The sequence below is a fragment of the Chinchilla lanigera genome, unplaced genomic scaffold (assembly GCF_000276665.1).
Source record: "Chinchilla lanigera isolate Chin_1 unplaced genomic scaffold, ChiLan1.0 scaffold00069, whole genome shotgun sequence".
Taxonomy (NCBI): domain Eukaryota; kingdom Metazoa; phylum Chordata; class Mammalia; order Rodentia; family Chinchillidae; genus Chinchilla; species Chinchilla lanigera.
The window spans coordinates 12,747,807-12,759,318 of NW_004955470.1; the positions used below are offsets into that span (position 1 = coordinate 12,747,807).

The following is an 11,512-nucleotide window of genomic DNA, read 5'->3' on the forward strand; positions in this document are numbered from 1 at the left end:
CTGCTCAATAAAATGCCTGGTACTTCCACAATAAAGTGGATCTGCGCCATCAGCCTGGTCTCCGGTGTCCTCTTTGTTCACCATCGCTGCTTACCACGGGCCCAGGTCCCTCGACCTGAGAGGTTCTACCTCATTTACAAACTTTCAAAAACAAAACAAAACAGGGTGGAAGCTACATCAAACAAATCCCTAGGCAGATGCCAGACCCTTGTCCTTTTACCTGCACATGGTTATAGTAGAAGTATACTGTGCCTCATCCCACAGTTAGACTAAATAGTTGTCTTTTCCAGTGTGGTGCAGTAAGTTCCAACTACCACACTTTGACACAGGTGATAGTTTTTGCAAGAAGTCACTCTAGGTTATAAAAACCTTCCATATATATAGTTTGCTGCAAGTAATAAAGCTACTTTGCAATGCTTGTTTCTTCCCCAAAATTAAAAAAAAAAATCATCTTTCTTTTAGTATGAATTTTTTCTAGTTTTTGATTTGTCTTTGTTTTCATATTTTGCAAAGCAGAGTAGCAACAACTATAATTGCAGGAATGCCCAAGTTTGGATCACAGCCATAAACATCATGTACACATCAATAAGAAAAAAGAGGGGCTGGGGATTTAGCTCAGCGGCAAAGCGCCTGCCTGGCAAGCGCAAGGTCGTGAGTTCGGTTCCCGGTACCAGAGAAAAACCAAAAAAAAAAATAAGAAAAAAGAAAGCAGAAGGAGATGGGTTCTTTTAGAAAATGAAAATAAAGCCCAGATTCTGGAGACTACACTCCATTTACATTCTAGTTTGCATTCTTGTGCTCCTTGAGCTTGGTTGACCATTGACTTTGTTATCATCCAGAAAGTGAGGAAAGTGGTGTTTGTTAACACTGTCAGTAACACCTGTTTTCTCTGTGTCAGCACTGAAATCTGACTGACTTGGACACAGTGCTTTATGCACCTGGAGCTGGCCCTCAGGGACACAGGCAGCGTGAAAATGCTGCCACTCTGGATCATTGAGTTGTCATTGGTCTTCGTGGCCAGGCCGCCATTAAGCATGCCAGTGTACTGGTTCTATACCACCAGGTCCACACTCACTGAGGGAGACAGGATTTCCTTGGAAAACATTTCTGAGATTCATCTTCCATCCATACCCAACAGAGTCATTGTGTTCTCAATGGCCAACTTTCTCCCATTGAGGGCTGAGTTACTTTTGACTCCCTATCTCATATAGTGGACCTTCAGATTGTGTTGGGTGGTATAAAGTCACCCATGTACTTTGCATACAAAAAGCTTCTCTCCAGTGTGTGCCTGCTTGTGAATCAGAAGTTCACTGGTAGATAAGAAGTTCTTCCCACATTGGTTTGCTTGTTGGTGTGCCTAGAAAGCTAAGGTGTCATGCCTTTGGGGACATGGTGGAGGGTCCTACAAATGTTCATGGCTGGACATAGCTAGGCTGTGCTTAGATAAATGTTGGTGGGAGACTACCATGACCTTCCATCTCAGTGCAGCTGTTCCTGGAGCTCTTAGCTTTGATCCCACTATTGGGGGATCTTGATGTGATGCTTTCTATTTGACTATTGACTTGGAATAATGTCTAAAAGGACATGATCAGAAGCTCCTGGTTGCCCATGAGTGAAGGTGAGTCATTGGTCAGGCCATTGCTCTCTTATGAGTCATTTCATCAACTTCTGTGGCACTGCAGGCCAAAAGGGGCAGGACTTACCTTCCCTGGGGCATCCTGGAAAGCCATCAGAGGGAACTCGGAGTAGGTGATGCCACATGGGTGCTGGAAAGCAGTGCAAGTGCTTTGGAGGAGCCATTGGGGTAACTAAGGAGCTGATCTCATCTACATCAATACTTTTGACAACATCACCATGACAGATGGGCTGACATTCAGGAGACCTGACATTCAGGAACACCTGAGTCCCATCCAGCTTCAGGGCAAATGGTGTCAGCCCCAGGGGCAGGGGACCAGTGGTGGAAGGGATGTTGGCGTGAGGTAGCTTGGCTTGTTTCAAGGCATCCAGAAACAGACCTTGGCTTCCAGCTTTTGGCTGAACAAGGCCACTGTGGTGGACACTTGCTTGGACATGTGGCTGCCGAAGGTCTTCAGAAACAAGATCTGCTCCAGGACACACAGGGTGCTCTTGGCACCAGGGACAGGCAGGGGCAAAGGAGGCAGGAGGATCTGTTCTCCACTGGTTCACTGCCACTTTGGTGCCCTGAGTGCCTGCAGAGTCATATTAGCCTTGGTCACTTTGCCTTTGGATAAATAGCTATGTCCTATGGTATGGATAACAGAGTGGTATCTGTCTTTTTGTACATGAGAGATTCTTTACCCTGCTTCTCCTTCATGTCCCCTGAGCTGCCACCACTCTCCCTATGGCCATGCTTGCTGCCTGAACTCAGAGGCCAGTAACTCAGCACAACTCTGGAAAAATCCAAATTTCTCTGAAGTCCTTGGCCCCTTGCTACTGTTCGTGATGAGGACAGGTGGATGTTTAGTGCAAATTTTCTTATGTTCCAGGAACTCAGAGAGGAGAGGAACACAGCACAACACTGCTCTCAGATGCGACTCTCCTCCTGAGAGGTTGCTTTTCTATAAAGGTCGCTTTTTTGTCCCCATCTACTTCATTGCCATTCCCTGGAGGTTCATTGAGACAGTCAGTTCCATCTGTTGCCTGCACTGCTAGGACCGCATCTGCAAACTCTGGGGTCAGCTACTGGATAGCCATTGCCCACTGCTCCCTTGAGTTAATGTGCTGGGTTTTGCTTGCTTGCACCTCCATGTGGTGTGAGCATCAGGATGCTGGGAGAGTGTAGTTCTTTTTCCTGTCTGTCACACATTCATGGAGTTGAAAAATTTACCCCCCCTAGCTGGAATGTGCATGCTCCAGTAATAATGGTTAATTTTTATATATGTGTGAAGTAAGAGTTGAGGTTCACTTTATTTCCTCATAGATATCTAATTATTCCAGTACCATGTAATGAAAAGGCTGTGATTTGTCTATTATATCACCTTGGCATCACTGTGAAAGATGAAAGAAGTGTGGATCCCTTTCTGAACTATATTCTGTCCATTAATATTTATATTTTTATGTCATTTTCATAGAATTGACTACTATGGTTCCTTAGCTTCAAAATTGGGTAATATAGTCTTTTTGTTTTTCAAATTTACTTTGGCTTTTTTTGGTTCTTTGCATGCTTGTGCAAATTTTACCTTAGACAAGCATCCTCACAGGTCAAGTCTGAAGATTAGTGCCTGTGGCACTACTGAGAAGTGGAATAATCTGTAGGGTATAGGGCTTAGTGGAAGGAAGTTAGATCAATGGAACCACCAGTGATCCTTCCTCCTTCTCACCAGGGATATGGGGTTCTAGTCCCTCTTCTTTCTCTGCGCTTGTCTCCTGGCTTCCATGAGGTAAGCAGTTTCCTCTGCCCTTGTCATGATGTGATGTGTCACAGAAGCCCAAGAAAAAGAGAACCAGTGGACAGTCACTGATGGACTGGAGCCTCTGAAGCCCCTACAATTGCAAGTAGAGAAAACTACTCCTTAAACTGTTTATCTCATTGGTCACAGTAACAACAGAAAGTCGACTAACTTGGGAATGTGGATGATTAATGTGAACATCACAAACATTAATGATTTAAGAGCTAAAATGATAGGAAAAATAGCTACATGCAAACAACATTATTATTATTTTTGGTGGTGCTGAGGAATTGAACTCAGGGCCTTGTGCATGCAAGGTAAGAGCTCTAGCACTGTGCCACACCCCAGCCCAACATTAGCTTTATTTAAAACCAAAACGCTTAAAATAGTTGACCAGACAGGAAGCTGCTGAGCTCCTTGACATCCACCTGCTGAGATTAACCAACTGAAGTTGGTAATTGCTGAGGCCCAGATGCCCGCATGTTGTACTGCATTCTGCCACTGAGCTGCAGTGTACAAACTTTAGTGATATAATATTGTTTCATTTGAGCCATGTTCCTTACCTGGCATGATATGCTGACACCCACCTTGGTGCCAAACAAGTACTAGCATAGTGGAGATCCGTTTTTATTTTCTATGTTGTCACCCTATTTACCTTGTGATAGGGTCTCTCTGCTGAGTCTTGTCTTTTTCTCTCTCTCTCCTTCCTCCTTTGTCACACATTGTCAGAATGATAACCCTACACTGCCACTTTGCAGATATCTTGCCACTGCTCAAAAATAGATGTCTAATTATATGCTGATTAAGTCCACACCATGTAAGTTGGCTCTTTCAGCAGAGAACTGATGATTACCATAAGCAGCAAGACAAACTCCCATCACTGGAGATGTCTGAAGGATATGATCTGTTCAAAAGGTCACTAGAGTTGCCAATCACTTCTCCCATCATCCTTTCATCACAGTCCTTATCTCTCCCACTCAGAGGTCCCAGGTTAAGAGGCCAAACCACTGACACCCAGCAGGGAGCTGCTACCACTTTCACTGGGACAAGAGCAGGGACAAGGAGCTCCTTGTGTGACATATCAGGGTGTGCCACCCTATGTTGTCCTGGCCCTGGCACTTCATTCATATGAGGGTACAAACTTGTTCTGTAAAGTAAGATCCATGAGGCCTCTCCAGCATCCTTTCCAGGTCAGCTCTCTGGCTCCTGCCCATCCGTGGAGCTGCCAGAAGGCAAGGTCCTGCCTCAGGACCTTTCACTGGCTGTTTCCTCTGTGTGGAATGATTTTTCACCCAGAAACCCATAGAGCTAACTCCTTCCTTCCTTTAAAACTGTTGGGGGTCTCATCTTCCCATTGAGGCCTACCTTGACTATTGCCTTCCTAACCCCTCTGACCTCCCTATACTTGTCTCTGCTCCTCAATAGCACCTATTCTCTGATCTCCTGTATAATTATATTATTTATTCTGTATAATTCCCTTATTTATTCTGTATATTATGTCACCCTGTCCTTGGCTTTCTCTCTTTTTCTAATGAGGGATTCTGAGCATAGGGGGTGATGCTTGGTACACAGTAGGTATTCAGTAACCATGTGGTGGTGCATGCCTGTAATCTCAGCACTCTGGAGGTTGAGGCAAGAGGATTGCCATGAGTTTGAGGCCAGCTTGGGCTACAAAGTGAGTTCAGGGCTGGCCTAAGCTGCATAGTGAAACTGTGTCTCAAAAAATTTTTTAAAAATCTTATTTGCTTGACAGTGAAGGAAGGAATGAATGATTGGTTACATTTTTCATCCATAGCAAATGGGTGTAGAATTATGTTAGATTCAAGTAAGATGGAACAACAAGGAATTCTTGACAAAGATGGGATATGGTATCTATCACTCCTTCCTTCCCAGCAGAGGTCTTGGTGCTTGGCCACAAGATACTCCTCCCCTGAAAAGTGCCCAGTTTAAACCCCTCCATGAAAGTCACACTGCATGTGTCTGTGATGCTTCCAGAGGCATCAGTGCTCAATGATTACACCAGTGTCCAGGGCACAATTTCTGGGGAGAAGGTGGTAAAGAGAAAAAGCTAGAACCACTCAAGGACTTCTCCAAGTAAGTTATTAAATTAATCTAAACCAAGATGGTGGAGTGGTATCAGCAGAAAAAGATCCTCTTTGAGAATTACTGTCCAAGTTTGAGACCAGCTAGGACTACAAAGTGAGCACAAGACCAGCCTGAACTGCATAGTGAGACCCTGTCTCCAAAAAAAAAAAAAAAAGAATTACTGTCCAGATGCTGAAATATAGCAACATGGGGAAGATGAGAAGGAGGGAAGTGGGTCCCTTGGACCCAGGAAGGATCTGAATCATGTATTGAAGCCCACAGAGTGAAGTGAGATACTTCAGTGAAGAAAAGGAGGTAGCTGTGGAGCCTTCTCCCTGAGATGGGACTCACTGAGTGAGAGGAGTGATTCAAACCTGTGGACACATGGTGACTACTGGTGACTCCAGAGTCCTCCATGGAGAGACACAGCAATGGAGGGGAACAGTGGATGCGAAGGACTGTACTAGCTGGCGGTGAATGCTGAAGGCTCAGTTGTTTTGTGCAAGAGACTGATTGGCCAGGAGTCATCTTGTAGAGGGACCAGCTGAGCTCAGAACTCAGAGTGGATGCTGGCTCCACCTAGCAGCTCCCACCTGGGCTCAGCCCTGTGGAAGGTGTGCTGATTGCTGCAGGCCAAATGAGTTTGGTCTTGGCCAGAAGGTTCAGGCTTGCTGAGATTATCCACTACCCCACCAAAAAGCTACGGCAGGCTTGATGAGATAAATCAACATGAATCTGGACTCTGTTCCCAAATGTTGTCTATCATTGACAGCAGACAAACCTGGAAATGGACTTTTTTTTTCTTTCTCTCTTGTTTGTTTTTTGTTGTGGTGATGGCTGTGGTTTTGTTTTTGTTTTCCTGTTTGTTTGTTTCTCTCTTTCATTGTTTTATCTTGTTTTTATATGAGTATGAACATGGTTTCTAGCCTCTTTGTGGTTCTTGTTCTATTCTGTCCTTTTTATCTCTTCCTTCTCTCTTTTCCTTCAGTCTGCTGCACAAATTTCCCACAGTTATCATGATCCCTATTTGTCTGCCAGCCTTACTTCTAATCTGTTCCTCTTCTTTTACGTCTTTATTTTCTCCCCAACTCCTGAAGGAAAATTGACATATTAAAGACTTCTACACTACATATAATTTTCCTGACCTCTCTGAAGTGGTAACAACAAAGCAATTGAATGAAGCTCTATAAAAAATCAAATCAGAAATAATTTCTCAGATAACTGCAGAAATAGTGTCCACAGTGAAATCCATGCTTAGTGACTCTAGAGTCAATACAGATTAAAAAATAGAGGCACTGAAGAAAATTATGGAAACCATGAATGCTTAGCATAGGAAAGAATTGGAATCCATATGGCAGATTCAAGCAGATATCCAGAAGAATAAAAATTCCATTGAAGGTATCCACAGCAGGATAAACCAATGTGAGGACGGGATTTCAGATATAGAAGACAGGCTTGTGATTAGTGATTATGAAAAGAAAGATTCCTTAAAAACAGCAAGGGACCATGATAAATCAATCCAGCAGCTGCTAGATGAGGCAAAAAAGAATAAGAAGATTGATTGGAGTCAATGAAACAGCAGAAATAGCACAAATGATACTAAAAAAACTGTTCACAGATGTCATGGCTGAAAATTCCCTGGTAGGGAAAAATAATTTGACACTCAGTAAGTGAGGCATATAGAACTCCAATTAGCCATGATAAAAAAACTACAGCCAGCACAAATGATATTTAAAAAAAACTGTTCACAAACATCATGGCTGAAAATTCCCTGGTAGGGAAAAATAATTTGACATTCAGTAAGTGAGGCATATAGAACTCCGATTAGCCATGATCAAAAAAATCTACAGCCAGGTGTATAGTCAAGATTCCAAAAAATCAACATAAGAATAGAAACTTAAAAGCTGTTAGGGAAAATAAGTAAATCACCTATAAAGTAGAGCCCATCAGTATTACAGCTGACTTCTCAGCACAAACCCTCAAATAAAGAGGAGGTTGGAGTGAAGTACTTCAAGCTCCAAAGGAAAACAATCTTCAACCCAGATTGATGCACCCTGCAAAACAGTCTTTCAAAACTGATGAAGAAATAAAATCCTTCCATGAAAAAGAACATCTGAGGACATTTATGGCCACCAAACCAGCACTCCAAAACGTTTGAAGGACATTCTAGAAAGAAATAACAAGGACTACAATTCCATGAACCCCAACAGAAGTAATTCACTAGGCAAGGCAAACAATTAAATGGGGGTGAGGGCAGAAAATGGGAAAATAACACGGCAAGCATAAGTCAATACATATCAGTTATAGCCACCAAAGTTAATGGTCTCAATTTACCAATCAAAAGACACAAGATTGCAGAATGGATCAAGAAGCAAGACCCAACAATATGCTGCATACAGGAAACATATTCAATTCAAAAAGAAATTCATAGACTGAAAGTCAAAGGATGGAAAACAATACTCCATGAGACAGTGATGGAGACTGCCATGAAGTGGCCCTGAGCAGGATTTAAATTAACCAAGGGGCTTTTCATGTTTACTTATGAATCTGTCCAAGGCCTAGGCTACTTGTCTGGAGATTGGTGGTGGGCTCAGAGTAGGTGAACCTCTGTGAGTCACTGATCCTTACTGAGGCCTGTAATGGCCGATGAAGCTGGAAACCTCAAAGGATAAGACAAGATCACAGCCAAGGACACCTGGATCAAACCTCAAATGAAGACTGTAGCCTCAGGCATCTCACTCCTAGGTAGATTAACTTAAAACCTTACTTGGAGAAGTCCTTGAGTGGTTTCACCCTTCTTGAGTACTCCCCTCCCTTCTTCTGATAACTAAATAAATATAGGCCACCAAGAAAAGGTTTTGATCTTGGCCCTGAGAGAATCTCAAATTCTATGATAGGGCTTTGATCCTCCTAGAGCCCTGAAATCATTCCATTCACTTCTTCTTATTTAACCTTTGCTGTACACTCATTCAGGAGATTGTGGACCTGATCAGCCTGCATGAACTAAGGGGTGTTATTAACTTGATAAGACAGGAACTCAGAAAAAAGTAGGGGTAGGTATTCTATTTGCAGACAAAGTGAATTTTAAGCCAAGATTGATTGGAAGAGATGAAAAATTTCACTACGTCTGTGTGAAGGGAACAATGCAAGAGGAAGAGATAACAATCATAAATATATACGCAAGTAATACCAGTACCCTCAACTATACAAAACAAATATTAATGAACATGAAAAATCAAAGAATCACTAAAATAATTGTATTGGGGAATCTTAATACCCCACTATCATAAAAAGACAGATCAACTAGACAAAAAATCAACTATGAAATATTAGAACTGAACCAAACTTTTGAATGAATGGATTTAGTAGATGTCCACAGAGTGTCCTACCCCACAACATCAGAACACACATTCTTCTTAGCTGCATATGGGACATTTTTCAAAATAGACCACATACTAGCTTATAAAATGTGCTTAAATAAATGCAAAGGAATTGAAATTATCCCATGCATATTATCAGACCATAGGGCAATGAAATTGGAAATCAATGGTCAAATAAACCTCATAAATATATGGAAATTAAATAGCACCCTCTGGAACAACCAATGGGTCACAGAGGAAATTAAAGAAGAAATTTTCTACAATTAAATGATAGACAGTTTCTACTATTAAATGATAATGCCAATAAAATATACTGAAACATATGGGGCACAGTGAAAGCAGTTCTAAGAGGGAAATTTATAGCAGTGAATACCCATATCAGGGAAACAAAGCAAGTACAAGTAAATCACTTAATGTTGAACCTCAAACTTCTAGAAAAATAAGAGCAGGCTAAGCAAAAAGCTCATATGAGGGAGGAAATTATAAATATCAGAGCAGAAAGTAATGCATTGGATGCTAAGAAAATAATCCAAAGAATCAATGAATCAAAGAGTTGGTTCTCTGAAAGATTAAATAAAATCAATAAACCCTTAGTCAACCTTACCAAAAAAGGAAAGAAAATACTCAAATCTATGCAATTAGGAATGAAAAGGGTGAAATCAAAATGGACCCTGCAGAAACCTAGATTATCTATATCTACTTTGAAAACTTCTATTCTAATAAGATTGAAAATGCAGAAGAAATGGACAGATTTCTAGATATATATAAATTACCAAAGCTGAATCAAGAAGATATAAATCAAGAAGATATAACCCCAACTAAACCAATATCAATCAATAAAATCAAAGATGCAATTAAAAATGTACCAACAAAAGACTGCTTTCATTGTGTCCCACAGGGTTCTGTTATATTTTCTTGGCATTATCATTTGACTCTAGGAATTGTTTAATTTCTTTTATTTCTTCTATGACCCACTAGGTATTCAAGAGTGAGTTATACAATGTCCAGTTGTTAGTGAAATTTCTGTAGTTTCTTTTGCAATTGATGTCTAGTTCCTGTGAACTATGATCTGCTAGGATACAAGGAATAATTTCAGTGCATTTATATTATTAAAACAGACTTTATGGACTAGTCTGTGGTTTATTTTGGAGAAAGTTCCATGTGCTTCTGAGAAGAATGTATATTCTGTTATAGTAGTGTAGAAGACTCTGTAGATATGATCCTTTACATAGAAGACCCAAAAAATTTCCTCAAATGACTCCTAGCATAACTAAATTCAGCAATGTAGCAGTATATAAAATCATCACACAAAAATCAGTAGCATTCCTGTATAGCAATAATGAACCTATTGAGAAAGAAGTTAGGAAAACAATAGCATTTACAGTAACAGTAAGAAAAAATAAATACTTCAGAAGTAACCAAACTAAGAAGTGAAAAACCTCTATAATGAAAGCTATGGTACTACTCTGAAAAAGGTCATTGAAGAAGACAAAGACATCCCAACAAGATGAAGGAAACCAACAAGACAGAACCAACCAACAAGATTGAAGGAAAAAGTCCACTACTTACCATGGGGCAGTCCTATTCCTGTCACTTGCCAGTGGACCATGGTATTTCCCCAGGAATGTGAGGCAGCTCAAGTTGTCAAAACAACCTTTCTCTCAAAACTGCTATATAGACTTAATGTAATGCCAGTCAAAATACTAACAACAGTTCTCACATAACTAGAGAAAGCAATCCTAAAATTCATATGTAACCAGAAAAGACCCAGAATACCAAAAGCAATCCTGGGTGACAAAAGCAAAACATGAGACATCATAATCCTAGATTTCAAGTTATATTACAAAGCTACAGTGATAAAAACATCATGGCACTGGCACAAAAACAGACATGTGAACCAGTAGCAGTCTCCTGATCTTTGACAAAGGAGCCAAAAACATATGCTGGCGGAAAGATAGCCTCTTTAGCAAACAATGCTGGGAAAACTGATTTTCACATGAAGGAGACTGAAGTTGGACCCATATCTCTCACCATGTACTAAAGTAACATAGGAATGGATCACAGATTTAAGTATTAAAACAGAAACACTTATAAGTAGTTAAAATTCTTGAAGTCACAGGTGTAGGCAAGTACTTTCTGAACAGAACCCCAATTACATAAGAAATAGCAACAAAAAATCAGCAAATGGATTATATAAAATTAAAAGGCAATGGAAAGAATCAACAGCATAAAGAGATAATCTTCAGAATGGGGAAAAACTTTTAGTAGCAACACTTCAGGTGGGATAAATATCAAGACTATACAAAGAGGTAAAAAAGAATCAAACTCCTCAGAGTAAAAGATCCAAACAAAAAATGGGCAAGTGAAATAAACACACTTCTCAGAAGAAGTACCACAAATATGTTAAAGTGTTCAGCATCAGTGGTGATTAGCAAAATGCAAATTAAAACAACACAAGATACCATCTTACTCCAGAAAGAGTGACAGACGTCAAGAAGTGAGACGGTAACAGATGCTGGCAAGGATGAAGCAAAAAAGAAACCCTTATACGCTGTTACTGGGAATGTACTCTAATATAACCTTATACGCTGTTACTGGGAATGTACTCTAATATAACCTTATACGCTGTTACTGGGA

General features: G+C 40.7%; 1 pseudogene; it reads right to left on the minus strand.

Annotated features, from left to right (window-relative positions):
- Positions 1-773: 773 nt before the first annotated feature.
- On the minus strand, positions 774-2,335 carry LOC102007328 (annotated as a pseudogene).
- Positions 2,336-11,512: the final 9,177 nt, after the last annotated feature.